A 16,846-nucleotide genomic window follows, 5' to 3' on the forward strand; every position below is an offset into this window, starting at 1 on the left:
TGACTTTTTAAGCTCCGGTGAAAAGTGGAGAGAGGAGACCAAGCGGAAGGAATGCCATTAGCACACAGTGAAGCCAAGAGTGGTGCTATTTAGACAGCTGCACGTGTCGGATCATGCACTTGGGCCTCTGTCAAACTGCTATTTCTGTCTCTTTAGCACAAATCATAGTATCTGTGTATGTGGGGTAAGAGGGAGGGTTGTCATGCTTGAGGGAGAGCACCAAAAAAGATACGTTCTCATATATAAGCATTTAAAATTAGAAGAGTAGTTATAACCTGTCTGTTTGACTGTGATCCTTAAGTTAGGAACATGGTAGAATCTGCTGTTGTAATGTCAGTAAAGCCTCAAGTTAAACAGTGGACTGACACTTTACTCCATGTAGGCATTTTAGAACAGTACCATAGTTTACCACTCCTGTACTATGTAAATGGGTTCAGCCTTCTCTGGTTAATAGTATCAGCAACCCCAAGCATTCAAAAATCGTAAGTCAGACCCTTGAAAATTGAGATTTTAAAGAAAACACGTATTGGGGTCCTTTATATTAGCCTTCTGGTTTTTGACCCTTTACTCTTTTTAAGCTTTTCTTAACAACAATGAGAGTTAAAATCTTATTTTTTAAAACATGTGAAAGCTGCAATTTTCAAATAATGACCTGAATCCAGATGCTGGGGCTTTAAGAAAAACGCCATGATAAAATTATGAGCAGTTAATTTCACAGTAAAAATTCAAAGAAAGCATGATTTGCCTGCGGGTGAATTAGGAAACCTCTGGCAGAGAAAACTGCTCAAGAGGTATGGATTTCTTTTTCACTAACACCGCCACCCCACCCCACTCCACCCCCCAAAAAAGAAATAACAACAACAACAAAAACCCCAAACTTGTGTAACTGCTCAACCGTAACTTTCTTCATTGTGTTTTCTATCTGATGGCCACTGGCCAACGTGATTTTGGATTTTTGTATTTGCTTGAAGAATACTTGCTCAAACCAGTGTGTTAAAGTATGAAACAACCTGTTCCTTGCAGTTCTACACTGTTAGCTGATCTTGATATAAAGTTTCATACCCATAGCCAATAATTAGTATAGTTATTAAACCCAGGCAGACCCTGCATTCATGTTGTGTAATAAAGTGGTATTAAGGTTCTAAATTTAACTCCAAAGAGCGCTGTTTTCTGCTGAAATATTGTTCTCCTCCCCACTCCCATAATACTTACATAGTATATTCTTTCCAGGGCTTGCAGTTTGCTATACAAACATTAAGCCTCACTACAGCTCCATGAAGGCAGGTGGTATTATGGCGAGATGGCAGCGATTCCAGAATTGGTCTCTGAGGCTGGGCACCTAAAATCACTAGTTACTTTGGAAAATTTAGTTATTTTTTACTAAAATAATTGCTAATTACTATTTAGCAGCAATTTACTGTACATTTACTGTTTTGTGGAATCCTACATTTATTATTTACTGTTCTTTAGTATTAATTCTGTGGTGGCAGTTTCATATTTTCCAACGCTGTAGAGGACTTTTAAATGTAACCAAAACGAACCTGCTTTGTGTGTTTACATTTAATGATATTTGTTTTCATACTGGGTTTTGTAAAAAAAAAAAAAAAATCTTTCCCTTTCTGTAAAAACAGGGGGAATCACAGTTCAGTTAACCTCTGCCCCGACTCATCCCATTGTGCATAGGTTTTTGCAGTGTATTCTCATATGTCCTACATGTTGCTTTCTTCAGATTAAGGCCCTTAATTTTAATACAACTTTGTGGGGTAATTATTTTTCCCAGTACTACTATTAAAGTGAATAAATAAACAAAACTCACTGGAGGTGGTGAGACTTCTTATACCATTGAGTTCTGAAGGAGTTGTTAACATGAGTGCTGTTGATGCAATCATATTGATGGTTGGAACTATTACAGTTTGATGTGCAGGCTTTGGCTGGCCATAGTAGAGTGTATGGATTTTTGACACAACAGTCAGTCCTGTTTCTCTTGTGTCACCTCCTCTTTAGACTCCTTAATTAACTGGCACCAAAGACTGCTCTGGTTTGCCATGCCAATGTACTTGATTGTTGCTTAATCTGGAAAATAAAGCATTCAAAAAGGATATCATTTAAAATGCCTCAGTGACCTGGTCAATTTATATTGGCTGCTTTGATCTAGTTCCATGTAAACCAGTATTTTAAATTGTAGTGTATTCGTCTGGTGCAAATAGTGAGCTAAGAGAGGAGCTGGGTGGAATGTGTGCCAAGAACTAGATTGTAGTATTTATGATACTGGCTAGAGTGACATTCCTAGACCCTGAGGTCACACCCTAAAGGGACCCTTCTCTAGGTCTGAGAATCTAGCTCAGTTTCTGGCCCACTGGTGATCACAGCTGTGTTTCTTGTGCTCCTGATTCTCCACCTACTGAAGCCATTTGCATGACTGAAGACTAATCAGATTTCTGTCCCTTATTCTCCTCCCTTTACATACCTGCCTTCAGAGACCTTGCAGTGTGGCAGATCATAACCTCAAGTAGAGGAGGGCTAAGACAGCAGCCTCCAGAGCTTCTCAGCACCACTCGTGGAATGGACCAAAAAACTTCACTTGAAAACAACTTGAAGTACATACCTCTGATGTGGAAACAGACATTATTTTTTATTATAGAAATGCCTGGAAATCCCAACGGCGATCAGCCATCTGTTTTTTTCTTGACACTGTACAAACACATAAGACAGAGTCCCAGTCCTGATCTCTTGTGAATCATTATGCTTTTACCCCATAGACTGTAACAGAAAATACATTTGAAACCATTGATATCCACTCTTTGCCATCTTGTTCCTATAGTTTCCACCCATTAATTTCCAGAGCTTCATTTTTATACTTTATTTATATGTTATAGATACCTGGATAGGAGAAATATAAACTTGAAACTAGTTATGGTTTTGCCTGGTAAGCTGCAGAATTAGATTCTTCTTTAAAAGCCTGCAGTGACTTCTGTTCTCTTCTTCTCCCTTTTGGATTATGCTAGTGTTAAGATTTCATGCATACTTGATGTTTCATCTCAAATGGTCTATAATAAATTTAGTCTGAATAAGCTGCACTTTTTATATATCATAAATTTTGCCTCATAATTTCACTAATACACTTCCTGCCACCCCCCACAGCATTTCAATTATGTACTGATAAACTCTTTGACATTTAGATACTACATCAGCTGGCTCAAGGGGGAGATGTGGGTCACACAGAGCTGTCAAGAGAGCGGTGTCTCTTTTATATCCAGTTGGATAGGAAGCTCCCAGCTGCTGAGAGTTCTGTGAAGTAGAGGGCAGTAGCGCAGAGCCTAGAAGTAAAGTGTATTTTCATCTTAATTAATGTGTGCAAAGCACTTTGAACATTTTCAGAAGTAGGTGAGTTTTGTCCCATTTTTGCAATTGGGAAAACTGAGGCAGACAGGTTATGTGACTTGTCTTTTGTGTCCTCATGTGTTCTCCCTCTCCTCCTCCCCCCCCCCACCCCCCCAGCCATGGGTATGATAACAAGGGAAGACACCCTGAATGCGCAAGAACTTCTTGCCTCAAGAGCTCTGTTGTGCAAAGCAGGCTGTATTATGCCTCAGTTGGTTCTGGAGAGTGGGCCATAATCTCCACACCCTAACATTTCAATCTGTACCTGGGTTGGGTATCTCCATAACCTGGGAGCCCTGCTGCAATGTCAGGTTTTGTCTAAATCACCCCTGGGGTTGGCAACATGGGGGCATTGGTTCCCTTTAACCAGTAGGTAGAGCCCCCTTGGTCAGTAGCTAGGTCTAGCACACGGGATCCTTTGGATAGTAGCATATAAGATGGCATTTCTACAATTTATATTGTTACATTTATATTCAGATGCCATTTATAAATAGTTAATAAAATAGTAAATAAATAGTTAATAAAAACTAAGAAATGGTTAGTAGATATTTTAATAAATGATAGTAGATATTTTATAAAGTTATACAGAACTTAATATAAAGTGGAAACTTAATATACAATGGAAACTTAATAGAAAGTGACCCTACCATTCTCTTGTTCAGCAACAAGTCATGGGCTTGATTCATAAATACTGGGTGAAATTCTGTGGATTGTGTTACCTAGGACGCTGGATTAGATGATCACAGTAAGCCTTTCTGGCCTTATAATCTGTGCATCCATTTTTCATGTACTTTGGTATTAATTTGTTTAGGTGTTCTCTAAAGCAGCCATCTAATCCATCGTAGTTTTGTATGAACCTGGCTGCTTGAAAATAAAAAAAAAAAAGATTTGAATAGGTCTCTTCTTTATTAGTGAATAATGTAATTTAAAGAGTAGATATTCTCATTAGAAGACTTAATCTTGAATGTAATGGGGAAAAAAAAGGTCATTTGGCAAACTGCTTCATCCAGGATTTTCCTGTACTAGTTGAAACCATATGTTATTAATAACTTTTTACATAATCCATAAAAACTCGCGGGTAAATTGTAACTCAGAAACCTAAAAGGGGGGTAAACATGAGAGGAGACTGATCACAAGAACTGTGTCTGAATTCTAAAATGAACAGAAGCATTTCTACTCATTCCTTTTGATTGAGAAGGAATTGGTGAATTGTGAATGCTCTTCTGGAAAAGTGGTGTGTGATTTTTTGTTGTTTTTTTGGATGGTTGGGGGAAGTGATTGTATAAATCCCCTTCAGACTGCTAACTTCTGGCTGTTAGCCAGCTAGTTTAGTGAACAGGCTGGATTGATTACCCAAAACAGTTATTTTTGCTTTAATGCTGGTTTTGGTATGTATGGTGTCAGATAATTTACCTTCATATCTTTGCTAAATTTAGTTGCAGCAAGTGTATTTTATCCTGTGGTCTCTATGAAGGGAGAAGGAAAATGTATTTTTGACATATAGATACAGTAAACTGGTTAACAATCAAAAAAGACGTCAGTCTAGCTGGAATCCTCAAGCAAAGAATAGGCAGAAATGTGGCACTAGATTACACTATAAGAACCCCTTATCGTGTCTTTCAACAGAGAATTTCAAAGCTTCTTGCAAGCAACATGCAAATATCATGATTTCCCTGCAGGCTAGGTGGCATTGTCAATGTTATGCATGAGTAAGCTGAGAGACATAGGTGCTGATGACCCACTTACTCAGCAAGCCAGTGGCAGTGCTGGGACCAGAACACAGGAATCCTGTACCTCAATCCCAGCTCTAGCCACAACTTTTCCTCGGAGGACTGGTGGTTAATAGGAAACACTGAAATTTTTGGAGCAAAACTCCCATTCTCTCCTCTTTCCACCAAAATTTAAAATGATTTGAGAGGAAACCTTTGATGATAAAGGAAATGCCATTGCTTCCCCTTCCTAAATCACTGGGCTGAAAGTAAACATGATTAAGGGTATGTCTACACTGCAAGTGAAGGTGTGATTGCAGCTCGGGTAGGTATACCCATGCTAGCTTTAATCTAGCTATCACAGGCAGTGAAGATGTAGCAGTATGGGCTAGCAACCAGCGAATATACTGGAGTCTCTTTATATGAATCTATCTAGAACTTCAAGCTGTGATTCAAAACTGTTTTGCAGATGTTGTCTTGTTGATCACAAAAACAGCGCAATAAAACTGTATCAGGAAAGGTTTTACAATACATAATCAACCCCCAGTTGCCATCAGCGTTGGTTGAAGAGAGACTGGGAAATAGAGCTGGACTGCTGTGTTGCCAACATTAGTGATTTTATCATGAGTCTTGTGATGCTTTGTTTTACTTAAAGCCCCAATTCCTGGAGTCATGTGACTATAAGAGATTATCAGCTGTCATTTAAAAAACGCCAAAGTTTTTAACCAGTCTGGTTGCAGAGAAAAGCTTAAAAATATGACCCCAATACATCCTAAAGGCTCAAAAACTAAGGCAAATAAAAAGAAGCCCAAATGTATTATTTTGTAATAATATGAATTTGGGAGGAGGCTTGATTTCATTATTCATGAACATTTGAGGTTGCCGGTATTGAAATAGCTAGGTTTTTTTTTTTAAACCCATGAATACAAAAATTATAAACTTGTTTTTTCAGATGACAGTCTCCTTACATGCTGACTGTTCAGGTTTGAAAAGGAAGCATTACTGATAATAAAAATCACTTTAAACTTGGAGCGCTTCACAGGCACACAGTAAGATACACACCATGGTGAGAAGAACTTACAAATCAAGGGCACAATCCTGCGCACACTTACTCTCAGGCATGGTGCTCATGACTGAGGATGAGTCCTGGCTTCACCATCTTTGTCCCTTTCCCAATGCCAGCCTCAAAGCACTTTTTATGATCCCCTGCTTTAACAAGAACCTCTGCATCTGCTTCTATACTGCTCCAATCGTGGAATGTCCCTCCTAAGCATCCGATGAAGTGGGTATTCACCCATAAAAGCTTATGCTCCAATATATCTGTTAGTCTATAAGGTGCCACAGGACTCTTTGCCACTTTTATAGATCCAGACTAACACAGCTACCCCTCTGATACTCCTCCTAAGATAGTCTGCCAAGCAGCTACCCTCCGCTCCATCCAGACCTAGTGCATTGCCAATAAGGAACTAACCAGGTGATCATAGCACAGTCCTGGGCATTTGGGGATAATCAATATAGTTCAACGTTAACCAAGGAAAAGAAAAGTGAAGAAATACAGTGTAGCAAGAACACTACCAATTAGCTAATGTAGCCTAGTACCCCCTTTGCATGTCACTTGTATGTTTCCCTATTTCCCCCTACTGTGGTCTTTGTCAGAGGCTGTGACTTGGAGATCGTCTAGTAATAATAATAAATAGTTGTTTACAGGATAGACCTTTAATAAGTGGAGCTGGGGAAGATCAAATTTCTTTCCATTGTGAGGATAATGAGCGAAGTTCTATCTTTATTTTAGCCTAAACAACTTTTTATATGCTTCATTGTGACTTGTTTTTATGAAAGGTATTTTCCAGGTGGGCAACGTGGTCTAATGCAGTGGTGGGCAACCTGCGGCCCGTCAGGGTAATCTGATTGCAAGCCACGAGATATTTTGCTGACATTGACCGCCCACAGGTATGGCTTCCTGCAGCTCCCAGTGATTGTGGTTTGCCATTCCCGGCCAATGGGAGCTGCCCACCACTGGTCTAATGGCTTGAGCACAGATCTGGGAGCCAGGAATACATTCTAAACATCTCTGTGGATCTGGACGAATCACTCAACTTCTTCATGCCAAGTTTAGTGCTGCTGTGAATGCAAGTCTATGGAATTGCATCACATTATGCCAGTCAGGAATGTGTTCCTTTTATTATATATATTACCCATCAGTAAAATGGGGGTGATAATATGTATTCACCTGCCTCTCAGTGGGATCTGTGAGGATTAGTTATGTCTCTGTAGCACTGTATAGGTGGTAAGTTTTATTACAAAGGGCAAAATTGTGCAATTACGCCAGAGGAGCAGAGAGCTGCGGGTGTCTTGTTACACTTTCATAGCAGAACAGCTGTCTGATGAGCTTCCCTGACCTGTGCAGTTAAACCAGATTTCAGCACAGTTGTCTCATTTATGGGCCAGTCTGATTTCTGATGTCAGGATGTCTTATTTTCTAAGGGGTGGCTTAAGCATAAACAGCAGCCATTCAATGTGGTTTGCACTTTTCTTTCACTCTCCAATACCTTTCTTGGACACTCTGAATGCATTGCACTTGTACTTGCCAGAAGGCTTTCTTTTTGGCAGTGCAAGTCTTGATGCCCCATTCATCCACTTTTCCCACAACAGTGTGTTCGTTCTTTTTGTCCACATCAACCTCTATGCATGGAATGCACTTCCAAATAAGTCGAGTCACTATGGCCTCACTTTGCTCAAATCCCTCCTAAAGACTCAGTTCTTTCATGATGCCAACAAGAAGTAAATCAATAATAATAATCCTATTTATTCTCTTTTATGGGCTTCCCAGTGCATCTTGTCTATTCTTGAGTCTGTCTTATTTATATTGCAAGCTCTTTGGTAGAGGGCCTGGATGGATTTTTTTCTCTCTTGTACAGTGCTGAGCACACTGTCAGTGCTTAAACAGTAATTAATAGGATTATCTCCTCCTGGAACACTGCACCCCACTTTATCTGGATACTTGGGGGCACTTCACTTAAAGGTATCCTAATTCATTGAGAATGATATGAAGCATGTAAGGCAGTAGGAGTTCCCCTTCAGTGGCGCTCAATGTATGCTCTAAGGCCCTTGAGAGGTTAAGTTACAGTGACTGCTGAAGTTAATGAGAGTGAGTGATAAGAAAGAGGATTTACTTGTATTTCTATTAGGATCTATTAACAAGAATTTAATCAAGTGAGATCAAAATGTTATCACCTTGTGAGCGTCATTGTCAGCAAATGTAACAACAATGGTGATTATTTTAGTGCTTTACCTTGGGGAAAAGTGGACATAAGAACATAATTTCAGACTTGTGCAGTGTATTTAGTTGCGTGACTCCCATTCATTTTAAAGGGACGTTATTAAATAGCTTAGGACCGTGTTGATTCACATGATGTATCTGGCTTTCATCGTGGCATATATAAATTAACAGAATCCCTGTGCAAATAAATGCCCAATATTTAAGTTTTGTGTGATAAAAGAATGTTATTTATTTTAATGTCAGAAGTATAGGTCTGCACGTCTGAAAATGACCAGTTTTGAGTGTCTCAGTTCCTAGGTGCCCAGCTTGTGATGCCATCAAGGAGCCTGATTTTCAAAAGCAGACTGCGCCCTGTATTTTCTGAAAGCCAGGCATCTTCAGTGTGTCTCAGTTTGGGCACTGAAAGGCACTAGTCGCTTCTGAAAATTTAAGGTATACTTCAGTGTAAATGTTCCTATCAGATATGAACAACATTGTAATTATGTGAGAACCAAGTGGTGAAATTGGGGAGAAACTGATCCGATTAGTGTCATTGTGCAGTCTGAGTGAAATGCAGCACAGATGATGAACACGTCATTAGAATTTTAAAAAATGTTCACTTGAATGTAAGTTTAACATATATAAAATCCTTATTTACGGCCTGATCCTGCCAATACCTATTAGTAGACAATTCTGTTTGCGTTTGTTTTATATGTATTTAAATGTTGGCAGGATCAAGCCCTGATGAGGTTAGTAATACATGATATTTATCTTGATGGTGTCCTGGTTAATGGAAGTTACTACTTGTGGCTAAAACATTGTGTGCCACTTAGAAAATGTGCTCGTGCCGCTTCAGTTTTCAGCCCTGGGATTAACATTGTGTATCTGAATCTCCCACAGGCTGACCTGGAAATGTACCCCATAGTTATGTAAGAATAACATATTACAGATTGAGGAGGGGAGCATTTATCTCTACTGATAAAGAATAGACCCACATCTCATCCGTATGAAAGCCATGATTTATGGTCTTTATCTGCCCTCTGAGGATTAAACTGTTTAGCCTGCTATTTGTTTTGTGTACTTAATTTGTACTTGTTTTATATGTATTAAAAATCTCTCTTTTTTTTTTTTATTATTTCGTAGCTCTGAAAAGAAGGGGAGAAGCTTCCTCAAAATGTATTTTGTTAAATACAGTAGTTAATGCTGACACAATATTTTAAAAGAGGAAATGGAGAAAATGTACTAATTATTTCTCCTCCTTGATATGAAGGAGATTCCTGTTTAGCTTCAGATCTTAAATATTATGAACACTTAAAAGCCTGGTCTGAAATTAGTGGGAGTCTTTGCACTGATTTCAATGAGATTTTGGGGGAAATAAGTGATAAGATCAGATGGCCTCCACCGGAGGCAGCAGGTCATGGCAGCATTCTACACAGAGGGAGACAGGTGAGGGGGGGAGGCTACCAAAGAGAAGAGGAACAGGAGGAATTCCACACAGACAGAATTTTCAAATCTATACCAGGGTATCAACGTGGAAACTTTGGAAGATTCCTTTCAAGATCAAGTCGGTCTAAGGGAACGGAGAGATACACAAGGCACATGTGTGGATGGCAGGTTAGGCCAATCTCTAAGAAAATCAAGTTTGTGTGCAAAGAGTTATCCAGCTGTCTGAGGAAGACAGACAATCCTTGTTGGAGATTCAGTATTCAGAAGAACTGAAAGAACATTTTGCAAGGAACAGGCAGATTACAGGACAGTGTGCTGCCTTCTTGGAGCCAAGACAAGAGATGTCACTCCAAGATTGTATAGGCTTCTGAAGTTGAAGGCCAAGGATCCATTGGTGATGGTTCATATCGGCAGTAATGACACTGTGTTGCAGGATATCTCATAGACAATAGATGGCTTCAGGGAATTCAGAAGTATGCTGAAGAAAAAGAATGTCGAAGCAATCTTCTGACATACTTCCTGTCCCACAGGCAAAGGAAGACAGAAGGTGGTAGATTGTGGATGTGAACTGCTTGTTAGGTAAATGCTATAGGGTGGAGGGTTTTGGTTTTGCAGAACCCTGGCCCATCTTCTGTTGGGAAAGGGTTGACTAGTTTGGATGGCATCCACCTCAATACAAGGGTGACCAATTTCTTTGGGAGTAGGCTGGCAACAGTAGTCAGGAGGGGGTTAAACTAAGAACCAAAAGGGAGGGTAAAAAGAGGGAAGATATGAACACTCAGTACAACATCAAGATGTTGAGAACTACGTGAATCAAGGAACCAAAAGGATATGAAAAAGGCAATTCAAGAATTTCTTCATCTGCTAGGAACCTAAGTAAAAAACAAGAGGAATTGGAAATGCTCATTTATGAGCATAGTTTCAGTCTAGTTGGTATTACTGAAACCTGGTGGGATGATTCACATGAGTGGAATGTTAAAGTCAGTGGTTACAATCTATTTAGGAAGGATCAAGTGGGAAAAGGGGAGAGGGAATGGCACTCTGTCAAAAATGACCTTTTTCCAAGTCACTGATGCCTCAGAAGAAAATGATCTTGAATTCTTATGGATCATTGTCCTAACAGATAAAACACTGAGGTGTTGCTGCAGAGGGCACATGATGAGGGGAGTGGTAGGAGGAAGTGGCAATGTAGCCTCATATTTTTGTTTGATCGTGTGGTTTCTTTATGCCTTTGCAGTATTGCCATTTACTGATCTTGACGGTATTCCAGGCGAGTACAGTAGGCTTCCCTTGTGAATGCTCTCCTCTGAGGTAGTCAGGTACCCTGGAGATTTGGAGCAGTGTGAACTGCATGGCTGGGCCTTCCTTCAGACCCCATTCGTAGCTTGGGGATCGTGGGTAGTGAGATGCCGATCTAAGCTTGAGGCTTCAGTCAGCTGGGAAGGATGGGGAAGGGCTGATGCAGTGGTTCATGTGTTTGGAGCTCTTAGTGCAAGAACACTTCTTGCCTCAATATGACTTAAGTTTCTGAGGCTTTTTGGTATCAATGAAACATTTTTGATTCTTTTAAAAGCCAAACCGTATTATTGATACACTGTATCAGTCTTTATTTCTAAATGCTATAATCTATATTTTTTTCAAATGTGTATACCAGTTACATACAAAAACCTAGATTCTGAGAGACCTAGAAGATGAATATCAAACAAACAAACAAAACTTGCTAGTTCAAAATGTCTTGTTTATATGGAAACATGAAGGCATCTTGTCCAAGTGTATTTAGTGTCCTGTGAACCAGCATTCTGGGCCACAGTTGTGTGTGTTTGTGCCAGTTCAATGTCATGTGTCAGTAATTTTGCGGTAGACTGGCAGAGTCTCTGGGTTGAAACCAAATGTCGGTGGTTGGCAGGCTTGGCAGCCAGAATGTCTAATTGCAGCAGGGTATAAAGAACCCTTGTGTACTCTGACAGCACCATGGAAAATTTAGACTGCAAAGAAGTGAGATTATAAACGTGAAACTTTGTTCAAACCTTTCTCCCCCTCCCTTTAGCATAACAAAATTGGATTTGTTTTTGAAGTACGTTAAATATGGGGCGTCCCTGCCTTAATGAAACCTGATCCCTATAATGTTTTACAGAAGACCTTGATGATTTAGTTTTTGGACTAAGTAGAGTTTTGGGTGATTTAGCCACTGGAGTTATTTTTAGAAAAACAGTGCCTTATCTCTCCTATGTTTTCATAAAGTTAACAGTTTAAGAGATGATCGTTAAATAATTTTATCTGGGGAAAAACAGTGCTGTTTTCTCTCAGGTTTGAGGTAAAATAAGTGATCAAATTAATAATTCATTTTCAGGTGTCCAGGACGTAGTATAGAATTGGCTCTGTTTGCACCACAGTGCCATATGTGAAGAAGCAGCCAGCTCAATTATTGCGTCATGCTCGTTAATAGCTTCCCTTCCCCCCACCCTTGTATTGAGTTTAATTGTAATCGCTTGCAGAGACCAAAAAGTACTGATGAAAGCTCCCAATGGCCGTGTGCTTTTTTAGAATGTTTCCCTCTTGGGCAGATGCTGCTGTTATTAAAAGAAGACAGTCCCAGGATGGCAAAGGAAAGCCATCTGTATGTAGGGATTATTTACCAAATGGCGTCAACCATTTACCGTGTTGACGCCATACTTATGGTAAAAAATTTACTATCAACAAAAAGCCAGATGATCAATTTGTGTAAATGGGCGTAGCGCCATTGACCTCAGAGGAGTGACAGCACTTTGTACCGGCTGAAAATCTGGTCTAAAGAGTTTATTAAAGTCTTATCTTTCATGTTCTAGCTGTCTGGTTTCAGAGCTAATCATTTATGCAATAGAATTATGAATTCCTTCTTTTGCTTTCAGTCATCTTTTTGAAAAAGCAGCAACATACCTAGTAAAACTCCAGTATTGATGTTGAGCGTAACTGACATACAAATGCTTTGTACTTATGGAGCGGTAAAGAATAAAATGACCATGTGAAAATTTCTTTAGTCAAATTTTGACTGAACAACAATGAAAGAGTGTCCCTCTAGCACTCTGGGGAACCTTGGTAATATTTTAAAAATAGACGAATAAACAGATCCATCAGTGACTCCAGATCAGATCAAATAACTCAGGGACAAGACACACGCACACAACCAAAAAAATTGATTTCCCAACACACTGCTACCCAGCAGCGTTTACATCACTTTGGGGGTTTTAGACAGTAAAATATGCAACCACTCAAAGAGTTGTGAAATTGACCAGAGCAACATACCTATCTGCTACTTCAAAAAATCCCAGTTTGTCCCTAGTAAGTCATGAATTACTAACAAGTAAATTTCCCCCTCCTCCCGCCCCTTAAAGGACATCTGATCTTGGAGGGATGTCACTGTGCTGCGTTGGATACAAATCATACTAGTTTTATCTCTTTGCTACATAAAAAGAAAAAAATGTGTAAGTATTACAAAAGGTCAGGTAGTTTTTGTCCAAGTAATACACTGCTCATGGCTTTAATATGATGCCTGTTTATGATTCTGCCATCTGCAGGAGCAGCAGCCTATCATAAAGTTACTGTATTGATCTGTCACTAGGGCTGTCTTGTCTGCCAAATGAAAGATGGCTTAAACTCATAACCCGAGCCAGCAGTTTTCTTATTGTGAGCCAGACAAAAATGCCATTGATCTTCTTTGCTGAAGTGTTCTTTTCACAGCTTGCCAGCACAAACACTCTGTTGTCCTTAGTCAGGGATAATTAGCTAATAATTTAATGCAACTGAGACAGCAGTCTTAGTTTAATTCAGCAGTGAAAGGATATGCAGTAACTTTTAAATGACGAGGTACCTTCTTTAAAGCTTGGCCGTGTTAACAGGACTTGTCTCAACTTTTACACTCTCACTTTAGGTTTGATTTCCTTGGTACTAAAGAATAATGTACTTGTTACAGTGGTTATGATGGGTTGTCAGTTTAGGTTTTATAGAAAAAACAAAGACAGATGGAAGATTGGTATCTCTATCCTTGAGTTCTTGGTTACTAAGTAACACCTGAGCCTTATGAGCACTTACTTAGTGAAATCAAATATTAGGTTGATTTAGATTCATCATGAAAACCCAATGATCTGTAAGCCACAAAGCATACAGATTTAGTGATATCCAATCAATAGAGGGACTGCACCTATCTTCATCTTGTTAAAAAGATACTGTTAAGTTGGTTTAAACTCTAAATTTAGGTTTTATATCCCTCTCTTGAAAATGAGGTTTGCTAACCCAATGTGAAAATAAAGATATAACTGTGAATTCAGAAGTTTCTACAGAACTTTGGGGCTGGGAGCGTTAAAGGTATTCAGGCTGCTGCTCTGGATTTGCAAAACACATGCAGGCTTCACACAACACGGTGTGTGTATTTAGTTTACGTTTTTTATAATTTGCTGTTTGAAGAGAGAGAGAGAAACTGAGATCCTGGTCCAGATCCTCAGATGCAATCAAGGAGCAGTCAGCACAGCTTTGGAGGAGGGCGATTAATATGGTATTAAACCATGTCTCTGTCCCTGTGCACCTGTGGCTGGGCCAACCCCTGGTATAAATTAGAGCAGCTCAAAGGCTTCCTTAATCTACAGTGGCTTCTTACAGCACCTACAGATTATCCGGGTGCAGGGATACTTGGCCTCATCTCCTACTCTGGTTGCTAGGGAGGTAGTACTGATGGGGGATGATTTGTGATATGGGAGCTGCTATTGTGACTCTGTATCACTTTAAGGAAAAAAAAAAACTTTTCACAGGGTGTGTGTGTGTGTCTCTTTTCAAGGGTTCAGGTCTGATGGGTTTAGGTCTTTGAATGAGGGACTGGCTCAAAACTTCCCCAGGATCTGGCCCCCTGTGTGTTTCTTTTAGAATGTCTGTGTGGTTCTCATATTATAGCAATGAGAGCATTATAGACACCTAGTGAAAAAAAGCAAATATCACCCTTCTATAGATGTGATGTAAGGGTATTCACCTGTTCCTTATTTTAAAGGAAGTTCCTTTTTGGAGCTTAATATCCTGCATAATGTATCAAGTCAATAGAAGTGGCATTAATTATGCAGAGGGTCATATGCTGTTTTTTCTACTGTATTATTTTGCATTACAGTTAAGACTGTGTTTGCAAAGAGGGGAGCAAAGCATTCCTTAAGTTTTCCTGTATTGTTCACACTTACATTTAATGTCTGTGGAGCATGGGTGGGTATCCTAATTCTAGTTAAGAATGGGAGGTTAATCCATAGGGAATTTAAAGTTGCTTTAAATTTGGGGATTTAGATTATTGTGTCTGAAACCACCTCAAAAATAGGCCCAATTTACTATCCTGTTCTTTTGGTAAACTGCTTAGAACATATTTGTCAGATTTGGGAAACTGGTGTGCCAGTATATGTCATTTTAACTGTCTGGCTATAAATAGAAATATTGGGATATATTCGCCATAGTTGGCAATAATGTCCGTCCCTTAGATAGATTATAATAGTATTTCACAATTGCCTCTCTCTGAAGATTGCAATGTTCTGATGAATTATATCACTCTAACACTTGTGTCCTATCTTTGCAAATTGTTTGAGCTTTTCTTAATCTGTTCTAATTTCCTTTTTTAATACACAGGCTAGAGAGTTGTATTTTTTAATAAAACAGAAAAATTAAGAATTTCTTTAAGTCTTTTTCTGAAGATTCCCAATAGCAAATGCAACTGATTTCAGGACTGCACTCCATCTGTCTAGGAAAGAAAAAAGACATTAGTAGTCCACACATGAGCAACTTATTAGTTCATTTGGTGAATGCAATACAGTGATTCAAGACTGATTTAAAATATTCATCCACAATTACTGGTGCAGCACAGTTCAAAGTGTTGCAAATCTGTGGGTTTGACTGAGAAATTTAAGGAAAATAGCTGCAAATTGATTCTGTATGTAATTAATGAAACATTTCATTCTAATGTAAATATTTAATGCTTGGGTCTTGTTTTGCTTGTTTCCTTTCTCTCACTCATCCCTCCCAATCCCCTTTATATGTTTGTTTGCTCAGGGAGTGTGAGTGGGGGTGGGGAGGAATCCCCTGGATAGGGAATATTCATTCTGTGGAAATTTACCTTAGCTGAGCTGCATCTTCTGCTGCCACAGCCGCTGATCTGAGAGGTCCTAAGGACTAACAACGTCCATGGACTTCAGTGAGAGTGACAAATTCTCGTCACTTTTCAGGATCAGGCCCTTTGTGTTGTGGAGGGAATAGACAATGATATAGATTAACTGTTTAGGTGGGTGTGAGAAATGGGGTGCAAGGAGGTAGCTTTTGCCCTTAAATGCCACAGCAGTTTAACTGAATTTTGCCATCCTCATCAGTGGCAGAGTTTAGGAAGAGCCTGTAGTAAAACCTCAAAGATCCTGAGGCAAACTTCAGCTTGTTTTGGAATTATTGTCTTTCAAGTCAGTTCTGCACGTTGGACAGAGATTTTGCAGTGTTTCCTGCTTTTAACTGCTTCTCTGTGTTGTTGATGGTTTAGAATTTCAGCGTGGGCCTGCTGACAGGGTTTGTCATGAGGGCAGGACCTGGATCCTAGTTTAAAGCTCTCCAAGATGATCAGAAACCCAAGATCTAGGGCTACCGGTTTGGGAGTACTTGCATAACTGCTTATTTGATTAAATCAGTGAGGAGAGTTCTTGACCATCATTTGTTGTAACTGAACAAATTGGAAGGCAATGGGGGAAAAAAGCCCTCAAGCCTTCTGCTTCTAGCCAACAAACCCCTGTATATGAAGGTTTTTCCTTTGAGGCATGGTTGTGTGACTAGTTGTTTTCTGCAGTGCTGGATTTATGTGACATTAATCCAGAGTAAAGGGCTTGGAACTGTAGAATCAAACTAGATAATGTGCTTGTATCTCCTTTAGGTTGTGATGCTGCAGCTTTTGCTCCTTTGTTCCCAGAAATAATGGGAGTACTTATATGAGTAAGGGCTGCAAAATCAAACCTTCTACTGCTCTGTGCTGTGTATAGTGATACAGCCAACAGAAGGAGATGGATACAGTATTGTA

The 16,846-nt window shown here is 39.5% G+C and overlaps 1 protein-coding gene across 31 annotated transcripts in view; it reads left to right on the top strand.

The window, feature by feature from the left end:
* Positions 1-16,846, top strand: part of ZMIZ1 (zinc finger MIZ-type containing 1) — a 480,632-nt gene that overhangs the window by 134,859 nt on the left and 328,927 nt on the right. The window contains exon 1 of one of the 31 annotated variants that reach the window (XM_043551269.1): positions 13,684-13,702. The exons of the other annotated variants lie outside the window; for them this stretch is intronic. The gene's annotated coding sequence lies outside the window, so the exon portion shown is untranslated. Of the gene's footprint in view, positions 1-13,683; positions 13,703-16,846 lie in introns of those variants that run through there. 31 annotated transcript variants of the gene reach the window in all.

The sequence above is a fragment of the Chelonia mydas genome, chromosome 7, assembly GCF_015237465.2.
Source record: "Chelonia mydas isolate rCheMyd1 chromosome 7, rCheMyd1.pri.v2, whole genome shotgun sequence".
Classification (NCBI taxonomy): Eukaryota; Metazoa; Chordata; order Testudines; family Cheloniidae; genus Chelonia; species Chelonia mydas.